Source organism: Taudactylus pleione, unplaced genomic scaffold (genome assembly GCF_031769625.1).
Source record: "Taudactylus pleione unplaced genomic scaffold, aTauple2 ptg000127l, whole genome shotgun sequence".
Taxonomy (NCBI): domain Eukaryota; kingdom Metazoa; phylum Chordata; class Amphibia; order Anura; family Myobatrachidae; genus Taudactylus; species Taudactylus pleione.
Window position 1 is genome coordinate 9,470,032 of NW_028284529.1, and position 18,152 is coordinate 9,488,183.

General features: G+C 42.7%; 1 long non-coding RNA gene across 1 annotated transcript in view; it reads left to right on the plus strand.

Moving 5' to 3' along the window:
• The first annotated feature begins 1,353 nt into the window (after nt 1–1,353).
• LOC148523830 (uncharacterized) overlaps nt 1,354–18,152 on the plus strand; it is a 108,509-nt gene continuing 91,710 nt past the window's right edge. Inside the window, exon 1 of the long non-coding RNA XR_015878417.1 lies at nt 1,354–1,747. This is a non-coding gene — a long non-coding RNA (uncharacterized LOC148523830). The remainder of the gene's footprint in view (nt 1,748–18,152) is intronic.

An 18,152-nucleotide genomic window follows, 5' to 3' on the forward strand; every position in this document is an offset into this window, starting at 1 on the left:
CTATTTATTTAGGGACTTAGGGTCTGATTCAGACCCGCTCGCGAGCGCTGAGCGCTCGCTAGCGGTTCGCTGTTGGCCCAGTGCGCATGCGCGCGACGGACCCATAGACATGCACGTGCTGGGGGCGTGGCTGCCCAGACGGAGGCATTCCCATGGGAATGCCTACCATCTGGGGCCGGCCCCACTGGCCTCACAAGTGATGCCAGTGGGAGTGCTTTTGGCTCTGATAGAGCCGGAAGCACTCCAGGGCTTGCGGCAACGAGACCCTACCACAAGGGTCTCGTCGCAAGCCCGATGGTCGCGATGGTCTTGACCATCGCGACCATCTTCCTGGCCGCTTGCTATAGCTGTGGGTGGTCACCCACAGCTATATGAGCGGCCAGGAGGCCGCTCTAAAAATGAAGAAGGATGGCCCTGATTCAGAGCGAGCGCTCTGTCAGAGCATCCGGCTCTGAATCAGGGCCTTAGGCCCTACATTATCTGTATTATTATGATGTTTGGATAGGCCCAATAGAATTCAGTAATCATAGTGCAAATTTTCATCAATTATGTTTGATCCCGTCAGGGTTTATTTTAACATACGACCACCATGTTTCCTTTAGAACATCAGTGGGGTAGCATCCATATATTGAATCTATATAATGATAGTCAGATACCCACAACTAATTAACATAGGGTTGGCATGATATACATTTTGTATTATAGGGTGTTTGTATTCTCTAGGGTGTGTCTTCTCTTTTACATGCGCCATTAAGTTAGTTTCAATTGACTTATGTTATTCTATTTATTTAGGGAATTAGGCTATACAATATCTGCAAAATAATAGTTATGATATTTGGATAGGCCTAATAGAATTCAGTAATCATAGTGTAAATTTTCATCTACAAATATGTTTGATCCCGTTAGGGTTTATTTTAATATACGACCACCATGTTTTATCTAAGAACATCAGTGGGGTAGCATCCATCTATATAATGATAGACAGATATCCATAACCAATTAACATACGATATACATTTTGTATTATACTCTGTCATCATATATATTGAATAGAATACAAATGTTATATTTATTTTCTGTAATATTCACTATATTTATAAATAATATATAAATATATGGAAATTTTATCTTGATGTCTTTGTGGATTGACATAAAGTATTTGTACCCAGTGAATTTATAAATATATGCTTAAAAACAATGGTAACGATCCCAAAGTCTTTCTAAATGTATCAAGGAACATTGCTCAAACAAGGACTAAACAGCCTGCAGGTGCTGTCTGAATTAATGATTGATTGGCAGGTACTATGCTTTAAAGGGACAGCTTCCTGCCAATAAGACATCCTTCTGAAGAAATCCTCGTTAGAGGAAGAAACGCGGTAAGGGGTCCCTGGAGTAAAGCTTGTTATTCTGATCTGCCTCATCTCTGGAGAGATTTTGACAGAGCTTTGCAGCCCATTGGAGACCAGTTCTCATCTAGTCACAGAATTTCTGCTATAGCCGCACGGAGCTCCGGAGTTGAGATACTTACCTTGGGTGCCTTCGTTGAGCCCCGGCGACTGATTGCGGCTGGAGTCCAGCATTGCTGGCAGCTGCACCAGCTGTTTGCCAGCAGGTGCATGGCCCGACTTCGAGTGCGGACGCGGGATTTTGCATCTGCCCCTGTTCACCCACTGACGGCTGCAGCTTTTGTGACTCATACGGCAATATCGATATACTGTGTTCAACAGGAGACTGGGAGAGAGAGTAGGTGAGCAATTTACCAACATAATTTTCCGCCCTAATATCCTAGGTGGGCAACGAAATGGTTAACAGTATTTATTCTCACCATATCTCCTCTACCTCCTCCCCCTTCCCCCTCTATCATCAACGAGGGGTCCATTGAGTTTGGTTTGCAATTCTTACATACAAAGACTCTCATGCCTATATTCATAGCAAGCAACCATTGGAGACTATTCATAAACATTGTTGCCACGGATCCTCACAAGAGAATTGCTATTAGAGCCAACACGGACACTAACTTATCCTCGAGGTGGATTTATTACCCCATACTGGTGCTTTCATATGAATGGATTTTCAGTTATACTCATCGGAGATTAGAGCACATAACTGATGCTCCATTTTAAATTTTTTCTACATGCATGTATACAGTTTATGTTTAGAGCATATGATTTTTATCATTGAATGTATTGTCTAATATTTTATACACATTACATGGTGTTATGTTAGAAGTCCTTCCTATACATTTGTTCATATTTTATGTTCAGATAAACGGCAGAGTTTATAATCATTAAGGGTCAATTTTTTTGTACCTAATACAGGTGCTAATTTCAATAAATTTTACATGATTAAATACAGTGTGTCTCTTGGGTCCAGCTATACTCACATGCACTGTCCATACATTCTATATATGTTCAACATGTTGACATTATGTATGTCGACAGCAGGGGTGTCGAGAAGAGGGTGGTACTAATTATCCGAGCCCGGACTTGCTGGAAGGGACCTGGGTCCGATGCCACCCTCCCTCTTACCTGTCAGCAGCCCAGAGTGATCATACTGATTTGCTGGATTTGCAGTGCTGCTAGAAATATTTTTTCCTAAGGGGGTGTGGCCTCACCTCCCACGATTAGGACACACCCCCTTCCCCCGGATCCATACTGGCTCTCTACGGCCCTGGTCAACAGTACTATTTACTCTAACCGTAACCACAGCCTAACTGTAATACTCATACAATGAATGGGGTCGCATGCGATATCGTCAGGTTTGATGTGCAGCACATGTGACAGCAGGGACCAGCATATCGTGCATACACACTGCACGATATGTCGTTAGGATTTGGCCAAATTAGTCAAATCAGAACAACATCGTCCCAGTGTGTCCCCGGCTTAAAGATCAAACTGATCATCAGACATTATAGTTTATTGGGACTACCCTCTTTGAAATGTTGTATAGTGGAAGAGAGACTTATTAACATAATTGCCTAATTACCTGAGGGTTCTTCCGTCAGCATGCACCATCTTCTTGCCAGTACAGCCCTGCACCTGTCCCAGCAATATCTTCACTTCTGGGTTTACTGTATAACCTGACTGAAGTGATACGTGGTAATTGGGCTGCGCATGCGCTAGTGGACATTTGAAAAAGACGGACACTTGCAAAAGAAGTCCATAGGTGTTGCCTAGCAGGTACAAGCTCCAGAAAGTCATGCTTTCCAGAGTTGGTGCATACTGACACCTCGCAGCCCCCTTCGCAGCCCCTTTACATGCAAGCACACACACACACACACACACTTACACACTTACACATACTCGTACACATATTCATACTAGTTGTACTGTACACACAACTGTTTATTCTGTCAGTATCCAATTAACACATGTTTTTGAAGTGTGGGAGGAAAATGGATTACCAGGCAAAATCCCATACAAACCCGAAGGAAACATAGAAACTCCACACAGGTGGGCCATGCTCAGTAATTATCTCACCTGTTTACACAGATAGAAATCCTTAAAACATGATCTGTTGGGGGGCAGTTGAGAATCACTGATTTAGAAGAAATACAGCGATCTATTTACTAAGCTGTGTTAGGAGATAAATAAGGGTATTCAATATGGAGTGAAAACGCCATTTCTGTGAGGCTTTCGCTCGGATGACGTCATTTTCGCTGGTTTTACTTTTACACCGAATTGAATTTGAAAACTTTTCGCCGGTGCGAAAAGTATATTGCATTCGACCCTGCGAAAAAGTATCACCAAGGAATGGGTTGCGAAAAAAAGTGCAGAATTGGGGTTTTGGGGTGCAGCATTTCGGAAACCACCCTGCAACCTTCAGACAGTCCCCCAAAGGTAAACTGTGTCAAATTTAAAAAAAAAAATACCTCAGAAGACCCCAAAAAAGCACTTTCATTTTGGGGCAAAAAAAAAAATTTGGGGGTACAAAGTTAAAAACTAGCGAAATACAATCTAGGGGGGTCCCCAAGTATGCCCCATGTGTTTTTTTCATTGCAGGTGTTTGCAGCAGGTGGATTTTTCACATTTTTTTAAATTTCACTTTAGCAACTTTTAAATATGCTCACCCCCATTTTCAAGTACCCCAAATTTGCTGGGACTATTTATTTTCTGCAAAAAAAACTTGTAAATACTATTCTTCACCACCTTTCCAAATCCCCAAAATAGCAGCTATTGAGCCTGTTTAAAGACCCCAGAAACCTTCATCAGGGCTAATCGGGGGTATCCAGAGTGATCCCCCATGTCAGGGCATCTTTTTTGGGGTGTTAGGGTGATTTCCCCAAAAATCAGTGAAGTTTTCGCTGATTTCACATTCGCCGGGTACCGTTTTCGCCAATTTCATATTGGATATGGGTATAAGCGGGGGCGCGCGTGATACTTTTTCGCCGGCAAAAGCTCCGATGTGCGGTGAAAACTTCGACGGCGAGGTTAACGTTTCATATTGAATACCCCTGAAAGTGAACGGTGGAAAGGTACCAGCCAATCAGCTCCCACTTGCCATTTTTCAAACACAGCCTGTGACATGGCAGTTAGGAGCTGATTGGCTGATACCTTATCACCGTTCACTTTATCTTCTAACGCAGCTTCGTAAATAGACCCCACAGTGTGTATCAATACTGTGTTTATCTCCTCTCTCTGATGTTTTCTTATGTATTTCTATTATCTGGACTCAAATATTGTAACTATTGGCATCTTTATATGGTAGATATACCATTAAATACATACTATATAATGATATATCTCTTAAAATGACAGAGAACAATGGCATATATAGTATATACCTGAGCCACACCTTCATAGAATCAAACACACCATTGATAGCCTTTCTTGTTGTGATATATACAGTACTTAGATAAGTGTTATTTATCAAACTTGGGGCCCTATTTAACAACGACAGCTAAAATTAATGTTAATTAGCACCAAACTTCGCCGCACTATTTTAGTTATCCCTACCTTTATTTATCAAGATTTATCCGGTCGGCGAGTGAAAACGAAAAAAGGCATCCAGCGCTATCTGTACTTGGTTATAGCGACGACGAATGAATAACAGAAGAGTGGCTAAAATGAGTGGCAGGTGGCAAGGAGGGGTTAGCCGTGTTTGGACCATGTGCAGACAGATAGTGAGGAAGTCATCAGAGCAGAACAAGAATGAGCTGTAAGCTCCTTACAGCCAGTTGCCATGGCAACAAGACCAGACGCGAAGCATTTGGGGTAAACTCCCAAGATGCATTGCCCCTTTCGGACTGACAAGGCATTACAATGCCAACAAGAAGCCGGTGAAAGAAATTACAGTCAGCGAACGGTAAAGTACAATTAGCGTTCATTGATTAATACATGTGCCTGTCATTTCTTATAGGGCAGTGATAAGTGCCTAGCGCTAGCGGCACAGTGAAAAACACTGTCCTGACCACCAATGATGAATACTGATTTGACTGTTAGCACACACAATGGGGTAAATTTACTAAAGTGAGCATTTTTAGAAGGGAGTTTTAAAAGTGATGTTGCCCATAGCAACCAAACAGATTCTACTTAACATTTAACTAGCACCTTCTAGAAGATAATAGCTAGAATCTGATTGGTTGCTATGGGCAACATCACTTTTAAAACTCACTTCTAAAAACTCTCACTTTAGTAAATTTACCCAAATGAGTGCTAAATTGCTTAGCACTCATTGTTAAATAGGGCCCTCGGTTACAGAAGTAAATTGACACAATGTTAAATTCTGTAAATTTGCTTATCCACTAATAGACATACAAACGAGAGCACAATTATGACATTGTAATCGTGCTGTTGTTTGTATGTCTACTGATATGCCTAGACTGAGCGTTCACTCGTTCAGTCCAGGCACATCCATCATCCCCATACATGCTGAACCTGACGGGATCGTCAGGTTGGCCAGCATGTACAGGCGATGATAGATGGCAAAAACGACCAGCGGGCACGCGCATCGCTGGTCGTTTTTGTCATTTACATGCCCGATTTGCGGGCGATTTGCGAACGATTGTACGATAACGACGTCGTTATCGTGCAATCGCCTGTCAAAATCGCCTAGTGAATACCCGGCTTAAGTCTTATTCGTATCTTCTGTTTCTTAGAAACAGTTGTATATGTTATGTTTTTTAGCTGTAATACTGTAGAAACAAACAGAAGTTAGTAGTTTACATGTTAACTGTGCTAGTTTTGCAGTGGGTTATCTAGCTGTTCTCTACTTATACTGTATCTATTAATATTGTATGTTAGTTACACTATGGTTCCCAGGTCGTTAATTTACTTCAATTATAATCCCTATCACATAAAGACACATACAGATGAGGGCTATTTTTTTTGTCAGAAGCTAATTAACCTCCCAGCATACTTTGGGTGTGTGTAAGGACATGGGACAAAAACCCCATGTAAACATGAGGAGAACATACAAACACCACATGACTGAAATGTGAACTCCTGACCTTAGTACTGTAATTTTGACATAGACACCAACTGTGCTGTCCAAAGCTTATTTTAATATAGGGATATTCAACTTGCAGCTCTCCTTCTGCTGTGGAACTACATATAACAGCATGCCCTGCCACAGTTTTAGCATGCCCTAATAGCAAAACTGTGGTAGGGCATGTTGGGATGTGTTGTTCCACAGGAATGGGATTGAAATACCGGCGGCTGTTTAGCCCGACAGCAGATGCCCGACAGGATGAAGATCCCGACTGGGGCAAGTAAGTACCCAAATCCTCCCCTGTCCCTCCTAACCTTCCCTTAGTGGTGCCTAACCCTAACCTCCCCCCCTAGTGGCTAACCCTAACCTCCCCCCGGGGGTGCCTAACCCTAAATCCCTCTTACCGCTCCCTAGACCCAACCCTCCCGGGAGGGGTGTCTAACCCTAATCTCTCCCTGGGGTTGCCTAACCCTAACCCTAACCCTCCCGCAAAGGAGTGCCCAACCCTAATCTCCCCCCCCAAACCCCGCGGCTAATGCTAATGGTGCCCCGTACTTACCTTCGTTCGGGCTGGCGTCCTCGGTGTATCGGTATTTCGATGCCTATCTTAAATCCCTTGCTGGGATTCCGATGTCGGGATTGATAACTACATCCCGTTCCACAGCAGTTGAAGGGCCGCATGTTTGCATATGCCAATATAGTATATACAAGCCCCACTGTTATAATTTAGCAAAATAAAGTACTGTAAGGTTACAGAGCTTTTAAAACTAATACTACATAGTACATATTAATTTCAGAATGTACTGTATTATTATTGTGATCAAATACAGATATTCACTGTTTTAAACGTTATTGTTGCATTTGAAAAATACCAATTGACCATCTCACTTCATGAACCCTAATTTGAAATAAAAGTGTTTACATATGGTACAATCTGGCCATTTGACAAAATCACTAGCCACCTTTGCACAAATCTCAAGTGTACATACAGTACATATGTATGTTTGGTTGGGCCAAATTGTCAAATCATTGTGCTCTCTATGGTCCCATCAGCACATCATTTTTACATATGTTTAGCTTAAATTTGATGCTATCGGTTTATGCAAGCGTATAAACCCAGGGCTGCAGGGGCGTATATTTAATGGGTGTAGGGTGTGTGGTGCACACCGCACACCCTGCACCCATACTTTTAATACATACTGCCTCGAAGTCCCACGTCGGCTGGAGAGGCACTGCACAAAATGCCTGGAAAATGGCTGCCACACTTTTGTCCAGATGACCTGCGCATGCACTGTAGACTCAGTAGTCTATTGAGGGTGTCAGTGCACAGCGGCCGCCGAAGAGAGAGGGGGGGGGGGGCCCAGACGGGGAGTGAACATGGGCCCCTCCTCTCTTAATACAGGAGGGGCTCCAAAATTTTGGAGTGCAGTACACATGAAGCAGACATTGCCCTCCTACTCAGTGGCCCCTGTCTTCCACCAGCCTTGGCCCACCTCCCACATCAGAAGCATGGAGCCCTGTATAATATGTTGGCCTCTACATTTCTGCGCCATATACCCTTTTCATGCCCTCTGTCATTTTCACATGCCCAAAGACCTACCCACATACTATCAGACCTCCCCACATACTATCAGACCTATTTGATAAAACTTACAGATGCAGATGGGGAGGTGAGGATGACATCACCCTCACTATTGTCAGCAGGCTATCCCCTGCCATATCCATACTGCCCAACATTGGGATGTTGCAAAATCTAGCGTTCTGCTTCATGTTTTGTTTCCAGAGCATTTATCAGTGCACTGTATGTGTCATGTAAGCTGCACAGGAGGATGGCTACTTTGTGGTTGCATTTTATATATTCTCCCATAGATCTGAACAAAAGCAAAGAATCAGCTAGAGGCGCTATAGAAAGGATATGTGCTCAATTAATAAAACAAACAAAGTGTGTATGACGTTGCTGTTAAAATGATTGCTAGCCAAAAAAAGCCACAACTGAAAAAAGAAGAGAGAGGAAACAGCGCTGTGGTATATACCCTATGTGAAATACCAGAATAGTTCACAATTGTATAAGGAGCTGATTGAAAATTACAATTATTATGATGAGTATACATGAAAAATCCAAACATTTATTCATTAAAATATATTGAAAAATTAAATGATAAAACATATGTATAAAACATAAGAATCTGTAAAACAGTAAGGCACAGTAAGGCAGCCGAAAGAGGAGAGTTCAGATGATGCCTGGGTGCTGGAGCAGTCGCAGGCTGTGGAAAAATAGTACTTTTCCCTAATGTGTTTCTTCCCAGACAGGGATTTCCTCGGAAGGTTGTGAAAAGTACTATTTGTCCACAGCCAGCCACTGCTCCGGCACCCAGGCACCATCTGATCTCTTCTCTTTTGGCTGTCATTAAACATGGGATCCAATTATTAGTGCTTATATCAAATCCACCACAGGCATTAACAGCAGCAGACAGTAACAAGCAGATGCGCTCTTAGCCGCATAGGATCGAGACACATTGGGTGGGGAGATCACTCCAACGCAACAGATGGTCACATTCAGTGAGCCCATTGTGAGCTCCCGCTTCACACTACAAGGGAGTACTCACCCCTCACCCGCTGATTCAAAGAGGTGAGACTTTGTGTAGTTTGTTGGAGTTTGATATGGCTGTAGGATCACACAGAATTATATTCTGTACAATCCAGGTGACTGATCATCATTTTTTAAATGACTCTTGTCTTGGAACATGTGCAGTAAAACTGTTTCAGCAGTTTGTATTCCATGATTTGCTTTGAAAAAAACTCAAAATTGTTGTCATATCAAAGTGGATTAACTTGAATACAAACTTTTAATTGATATACTGATCTACAAGCTGCAGTGCATTATGGTCATATTTACATAACATTACTGTGCCTTACTGTTTTACAGATTCTTATGTTTTACAGATATGATTTAGCATTGATTTTTTTAGATATTTTAAGGATTCTGGATTTGAACATCTATACACTCCTGCCTATACCTTCTAATATCCTACCTATAAACCTCTAAGGATGACGCTAATTTGCGTACGCAGTCATACAGTAAATAAAGACTCCAGACCTAGAATCTGTGGTTCCAAAGCACAAAGTATTATTCAAGTAAAAGTACAGCAGTTACATGCTGTGATCCTCATATAATCTTAGCGCAAAGAAATTATACAGACCCAAGTACAGTTATACATACGCAGTGCTCTGGGCCAGATGTAGGCTTCTGCAAGAAACTCCCTGTCTATCAGCATTCAGCAAGAAGACTCAGACTAGGGTCACAACACACACGTTTATACTCTCACAGAAACAGACAACACAATAGAGAAGTTTGTTGCTAATACCATTGGTCCTAAAGAAGAGGGCATATGTTACAAGGCATTTAACAGGTTGATTCAAATAGACACAACCCAGCCTCTAACAACTGGGGTCTCTGGTTTCCTGCCTCATGCAACATTCTAACAGTTGTTCATATAATGTACATTTTGTTGCCTGAAGTCTCTGCGGTCCATAAGTTGAGAATGCATGATGCGATCTCCACACCGATGGTACCGGAATACTGTTGAAAGAGTACGCATCAGTACAATACCAATCACGGCTTACTTATCATGTATAAAACCTTAGTTACTAAATAATCTTTATTTCATAGCAATTATAGTAAATGTGCATACTTGAATCTTATACCTTAAAGCTTATGGAACCCTGTATGTGAATATGTAAGGTGTGAGTATGTGGGGTTTGATGTAAAGACGCTATTTAACTTGAGGCAGATGCATGTGTATGGAGCTAATATTCAGCGTTTTCATACAGGATCTTATGCATTCGCTAATATGCGACTAGTTAACAGCGCAATTGTGCGTATTAATGTGTGTATGAGAAATGGTGCACTTAAATCTCACTTAAACTAAGTGAACACCTAGCAGTGTGGAATGCTGAGCCTTATAGTTCCATGACTTGCTCATGCCCCAGCAGCCCCCACCCTTTTCAGGCTCCAAAATACTGGTCTTTGTTCTCCCAGGGCCTGTGTGGATGCATATTAGCACAGCTACAAGACCCAAACCTCAGATAACACTTGGCTTTGAAAGTATTTTATTGTAGGAAGCCTGCTAATGTAAGGTGCAACAAACGACCCTCTTGCTGTATTCGAGCAGGGCCACCTGGAGTGAGAGCAGATGTTATGTCCATGAAGCTTGTCTTCACAAGCTAGTTGTCACATGGCCATTTGCTCTGTTTAGCTAATGCAATCCAATTTTGACATACTGTACAGCCATTTCTGAATATATCCTTTAGGGGAATTATAATAATATACACACTTTATCCAGAGCACCCAAACTACGTAACATCATGAAATGGGCTTTTGATGAATTGCCGTAACTTATGGCGATGGTCACAGATGCAATCGCATGATGCTAAAAGTAATATCGCCACATGTACTAAAGTGTGAGTTTATCTAAAATGGCGCTTAGGCAGCCATTCGCAAAATTCCAGCTTCGACAGTCCACCCTTTGATAGCGAACAACATGCTATCACAATCTGATTTTAAAATATTATTTAGGCTTACATTTATATACTATTTAGTGTTATTATGGGATGGCACAAGGTGGTTCTTAACACATCAATAATGTGTCTCTGAGTGGGGACATAAAACTACTATTATACGCACACCGCGGATCTTGAAAGATCATGTGAAAGGTGTGGCGATACACCAGTCCTATAAAGGCAGTCTTGAAGGGGAATTGAGACTTTACATTATCTGAGGTGTTTTTAAAAATAACATTTCACTAATACATTCTATGCATGTCTAAATATAATACATTAAATTATGGAATTTCCTAGTTCAGGGTTGTAATGCACTTCTGTATTTACCTCAGTATTCATACTGACCACCATCATAATTTTGTTCTTTCGTTTTACTCTATTTTTACATTTTCCACACTTCAACACAATAGGAACACACCGGACACATATGCCAATTATTATGATGACAATCAGTATAAGGATTAAGAATTTGCCTATACTGGCGATCATTTCCTGGACCCATTCCCCTAGACCTGAGAACCATTTCACTGGGTTCAGCCATGAAACCCATCCTTCTATCTTCTCCCCTACTTCAGCCACTGAAGTGTTATGGTTCTTACGAAACTCCCATTTTAGCTGCAGAATTTCATCCATCTTCCGGTCTATCACCTCCTTGGGGTCGCTGGTATCATTGGTGACATAGGTGCAACATTTTACTCCAAATTGGGTGGCCAACATTATGCAATACCCTCCAGTAACAGCAGTTAAATAATTTAACACTAGCCTGTGTTGCACCAATTCTTTCTTGTACGCTTGCAATTCTCTCCCTGTATACCTGAATGTGTCATCGTACATCTCGGTGATATTATCTATCAATTTAGCAAGTTCCTGAATATATCTCAAGGTTAATGTACCTAGAGCGATCCTGGTGGGATCCAATGTGACTAAAACTTGAAAGCCAGTTGTCTCACTAATTAACTGAGTGGCTTTGTGCACGTCACCAGGTATCATATTTCATTTGCCTCTGTGTTCATATATTGTGTGAAGATATGGTGATGGTGTGTTTTTATGTATACCAAGCATTTCAACATGTGTGATGGTCATAACTTCTGAGACTACTCTTCCCAGGTAACACAAACCTTCGGAACTCGGGGAGAGCCACTTATACGCTTTTCTTCCACATATAAAATATACATTATCAGGGAGAACATAAGGAATGGTATGCATCATTATCATTAAGCAGATTTCCCTTGCAAACAATCCTATTTCTGGGTCTTCCATCTGGTACATGCAAGTTTCTGGCTGTATTATTTTAGCACAATAACCATCTGGCACCTTACCAATAATTTCTTTGGTGGAACTCAATGTATACCGATACCTAAAATGTTTCCCACTAGATTTAATTGAGCGTAACAGATCATGGTTTATGGATTCATTATCAGCTCTTTATGAGAAGGTCATCGTCTGATTATTCCCTGTCACTTCCCAACTCCTGGGTTTATTGGGGTTGGTTATGTTTAAACACAAAAGTGAACTATCTACTTGGAATTGATATAGTTTGGAATGAGGTGGTTTGGATGAGAGGAATTTTCCATCCAATGTTTTCCATTTCTGTAATTCTAAAATTTCTGTGATATTCAGCGGAAATGGCACCAACCCTACATTATGCTATCCCTGTGGCACATGTGAACACACCCAGCAATCTGTTTGATTTAACACTTTGCCTACCATGCTATGATAATCCTCTAAAGGATACCCACCCCAGTACAGGTTATATTTAGGTTTGCACCATTGGATACAGTTCTCATCAACTAGGGACCCACAAAGCTCACAAATATAGGATGATAAACCTCCACACCGTCCCCGAGTATCCGGAATGACAGCTCTCTTAACAATAACAGTACTAAGATTGGTCAGACACTCCCCTGATTGGCATTGCACTCCTCCTGACTGCACTCCATCAGCACTGCCATCAGCTCCTATTTCCTCAATCGGTCTCCCATCACAGAAACTGGATATTCCCGAACCGACCAAGATGGTGAACACTCTAAAAGAGAATATGAAAATGAACACAACATGCCCGTCCATTGTCACAACAAGACCTGCAAATTTCTCTTAGTTCAGGTATCTCACTACGACCTTTTCAATCCTTGCGAGCGACAGGTCCACGCTATCAGCCTTGTCTCTGACTTGTTTCTCCACAGGTTGATTGACCTTTTTGCAGTGAGTGGAATGGACCCAGGTATCTCTCTCAGCCACCTTCAAAGATGTAGTACTTGTCAGCAGCACCTGGTACGGACCTTCCCACCAATCAGTCAAACAACCTGAACGCAAGAAATTTCTGATCATAACATATTCTCCTGGTTCAACATCATGACAGTTAGTTTCAGGCATATCATGGGACAACAATTTCAGTTTCTGCTGCTGTTGCTTTAACTGCTTACTCATTGATATAAGATACTTTACAGTTACCTCGTTGTCTTCCTGTGGACTTATAATCAAATGAGGTTGTCTACCGAACAGTATTTCAAATGGGGACAGATTTAGAGGGGGTCTAGGAGTGGTCCTTATGATATGTAGGACCAGAGGTAACGCTTCTGGCCATCCTAGTCCAGTCTCTGCCATGATTTTACTTAACTTATTTTTAATAGTCCCGTTCATCCTCACTACCTTGGCACTGGCTTACGGTCGGTAGGGGGTGTGAAGTCGGCTATTAATACCCATCAGCTTACACATATGTTGAAAAACATCACCTGTGAAATGAGTACCCCTGTCACTCTCAATGATTTTAGGGATACCGTACCTGCATACAAACTCCTGAACTATTTTCTTGGCAGTAAAAGCAGCAGTATTAGTGGCCGCTGGGTAGGCCTCAACCCAATTTGAAAATACATCAGTGCACACTAATACATACTTAAGATTCCTGCAGGGTGGTAATTGGATGAAATCAATTTGTATCACCTGGAAAGGTCCATCAGTCGGTGGAATGTGGGATGGTTCGGTAGGGATCGCTTTCCCTATGTTCTTTCTCAAGCAGGTCAGACAGGACATTGCTATCTTTTCTGCTTGTGAAGAAAAACCTGGTGCACACCAGTATGCTCTCACCAACTTGCACATACCTTGTTTTCCCAGATGAGTCAGACTGTGTGCTGCCTCAGCCAGGCTGGGGTAATATGCCTTGGGGGCTACTGGTTTACCTTGTCCATCCCTTCAGAGCCCGGAGGACTCTTGCCCACATCCCTTGGACTTCCAAATGGACTTTTCCTGAATTGAACACAAATTTTGCATCTCAGTTAATTTCAGCATATCAATTGTTTGGAAAGACATAATTTTTTCAGTGGGAGAAAACATTTTTAACCCTGCTGCCCATTTTGCAGCTTCATCGGCTCTGTTGTTGCCCAGTGACACTGGATCATCCTCACATGTATGGGATTTACATTTAATTACTGCCACCGCTTTGGGCAGTTGGATTGCTTCTAAAAGATGTTTTATGTGTCGGGAATGTGCAACTGGTGTGCCAGTTGCTGTCATAAAATTTCTCAGATGCCATAGAGCCCCAAAATTGTGTACCACCCCGAACGCGTACCTCGAGTCAGTGCAAATGTTAGCAGATTTGCCTGCTGGCAGTTCACACACTCTAGTTAGTGCTACTAACTCTGCCACCTGGGCTGAGTGAGGAGGACCAAGAGGTTTAGCTTCTATGATGTCTGTGTCATTTACAACAGCATAACCTGTACATAATTCACCTGAGTCTGTTTGTCTATGACAACTCCCATCCATATAAAAAGTCACATCCACATTCTCTAAAGGTGTGTCGTGTATGTCAGTTCTAGCAGTAAAGGTCTGATTCAGATATTCCATACAATCGTGCGTATCATTATGTCCGCTGAACTCACCTCTCGCCAGCAACCCGCCTCCTTCCACCCTTTGTACATCATGTTGTACATATGGTAAATATGTTGCTGGATTCAGCGTGCTGCAACGTTTAACAGTGATGTTTGCGGGTGCGATTAGAGCTAGTTCCAATTTGGTAAACCTAGCCGAAGAGACGTGTCTGGTTTGAGCTGAGTTCAACAGAGCAGATACAGCATGGGGAGTATAGACAATCATATCATGACCCAATACTACATCCTCACTTTTACTCACCAATAAAGCGGTAGCTGCTACACTTCTCAAACAAGTGGGGAGTGATCTTGCCACAGTGTCCAATTGGGCACTGTAGTATGCTATGGGCCTACTGGCATCACCATGTTTTTGTGTAAGGACACCTGCAGCACAACCATCGGCTTCCGTACAATACAAATCAAAAGGTTTTTCATAATCAGGTATTCCCAATGCAGGAGCTTTTGTCAGACTATCCTTAAGATTAAGAAAAGCCTGCTCTGTTTCCTCTGTGTGTATGACACGATCAGGCTTTGAGGAATTCCTGTAAAGGCAAGGCCAAAATAGAAAAACCTGGGATCCACATTCTACAGTATCCACACATTCCCAAGAAGGTATGAATTTGCTGTTGATTCTGCGGCAGTGTCATGTTCTGTATGGCCTGGATTCTATCATTTGTAAGATGTCATAACCCCTGGGTTAGGCAGTGTCCCAAATATTTTACTCTGGATTGGCATGGCTGTCATTTGTCCTTAGCCACCTTGTGTCCTATATGCAAGAGATGAAGCAACAAAAGTTTAGTATCATTCAAACATGACATAAACAAGTCAGAACATAGCAATAAATCGTCCACATATTGAATTAGAACAGATCCAGGTTGAAAAGATTGTAAACAGTCATGCAATGTCTGGGAGAAGATACTGGGGCTGTCTACGAAACCTTGGGGTAACCGTGTCCATGTGTATTGTACACCTCTGTATGTAAATGCGAATAGATACTGACAGTCAGGGTGGAGAGGCACAGAGAAGAAATCAGAACAGAAGTCAATGACAGTGAAATGGGTTGCATTTGGTGGGATCTGCATCAGGATGACAGCTGGATTTGGCACTACAGGGAATTGGCTCTCTACTACCTTATTAACACCTCTAAGGTCTTGTACCAGCCTATAACCCCTCCCACCACTCTTCTTCACTGGGAAGAAGGGACTGTTGGCTACACTAGCTGTATGAACTAAAATTCCCTGTTGCAATAATTGCTCAATTATTGGAAAAACCCCTAATTCTACCTCCTATTTTAGTGGGTACTGGGGAATTTTTGGAGCTTGCCTACCGCTTTTTAAATTTACCATTACAGGGCTTACGTTTGCCATTAATCCAGTGTCCTGTCCATCCTTAGTCCAAAGGGAATCTGGAATTTGGGACATTTCATCTACTTGAGATGGATTTTCATTTAAACTTGTAGAGTGATACATTATCCTTTGGGGAGTGTCCAACATATCCCGCACCTCGTGTGCAACTCTCTCTGGGATATCTAAAAATACACCATCAGGGGTGCAATTTATAACACATCCCATCTTACATAACAAGTCTCTACCCAGCCGCCAGAAGGAAAGAATGCCTGTTATGCAACGGCCCAATAGTAACCTCTGTGGACTTTGTTAAAGGATAATGTTAAACTTTACCTGTTACACCCATTGTTCGTACTGTCTCGTTGGTCACCTGTAAATTAACCAGAGATTTTATCACTGACCTGGTCGCCCCTGTGTCTACAAGAAAAGAATATTCAGTACCAGCTACATCAACCATCATGACCTGTTCTTCCCTAGTACTTCCCGTTAACCTGACTATCTGTAGACTACAGGTATGACCTGACCCCTAGCGTTGGCTACCATTCTCCAATAAAGCATATACGGCCACAATTGAGCTGGTGCCTGCTGGACATTTGTTGGTCTCTGTGCATATCCCTTATGGGGATGTCCAGGTCTTCCCTGATTTGGGGTTCCTGCTCTTTTTACTGTACAGTTTCTACTTAAGTGTCCTGTTTGTTTACAATTAAAACATGTTCGTGGATTGGGTGAAGACACGTGTTGTTGTGAGGTTTGAGCAGAGGGTGATGGTGGTGGATATGAGTAAGGATAGGGAGGGTAAGGGTATTGTGGGGGATATGAGGTTTGTAAGTAGTATGGGACTTGTGGTTGTATAGGGTTTGTGGAATAGAGCTGTATTTGTTGTTACGTGGGGTTAGTGAGGGCATATAACTGTTCAGGTGTAAGTGTGTGTGCAGATGCGAGTGTGTCTGTTGGCTGTGATGTTACCGTCATTCCCTCCAGAGCTTGTATACTGATAGCCATTAGTTTTTCGCTCTGGGTCTCTCTCTTCTTTCAGATGTTTTTATCATGTTTTATGGCAGATTCTATGAGGGTATCTATTGTGACTCCCCTCCAGCCAGGTTGTGAGGTCTGAACCCGAGTCTTTAAATTCTCTTTCAGACCATCCATGAGTACCGTGACTATCATTCCCCTGTGGTGAGTGCTATCTTTAATATCTTCTAACCCAGTGTACTGGGTGATAGCCTGTAGAGCCCGATTGCAGTAATCTTCTGCAGATTCACTCTCCTTTTGCTTAATGGTGAAAATTTTGTTCCAGTTAACTACTACTGGAAAATATATACCCAATTGAGTTACAATGCAGGAAATGTTACCTTGGTTTACTTGGGGCCTGATTCAGAGCTGAACGCTCTGACCAGAGCGCTCGCTCTGAATCAGGGTCCTCCTCCCTGAAAATGGAGCGGCCTCTTGTACGCTCGCATAGCTGTGGGTTACCACCCACAGCTTATGCGAGCGTCCATGATGATGGTCGCGATGGTCTTGACCATCGCGACGATCGGGCTTGCGACGAGACCCTGCAGTAGGGTCTCGCTGCCGCAAGCCCTGGAGTGATTTTGGCTCTATCAGAGCCAAAATCACTCCCACTGACATCACTAGTGATGTCAGTGGGGCCGGCTTTAGACGGTAGGCATTCCCATGGGAACACCTCCGTCTGGCAGGCATGCCCCCGGCATGCCCACCAAAGGGGGCGTGCTGTCAATCAACATCAACAGCATGCCCCCTTTGGTGCGAGACCTGGAGCGATGGAGAGCCCGTCACTCGCTGGGTCTCGCGCATGCGCACGACGGAGCTCCCTCCATCGTGCGCATGCGCAGTGGGGGAACATCGACCCACTTGCGAGCGTACTGCAGCTCACAAGCGGATCTGAATGACCCCCCTGGTCTGTTAAGGGAACGTCACCATCCAATACACAATC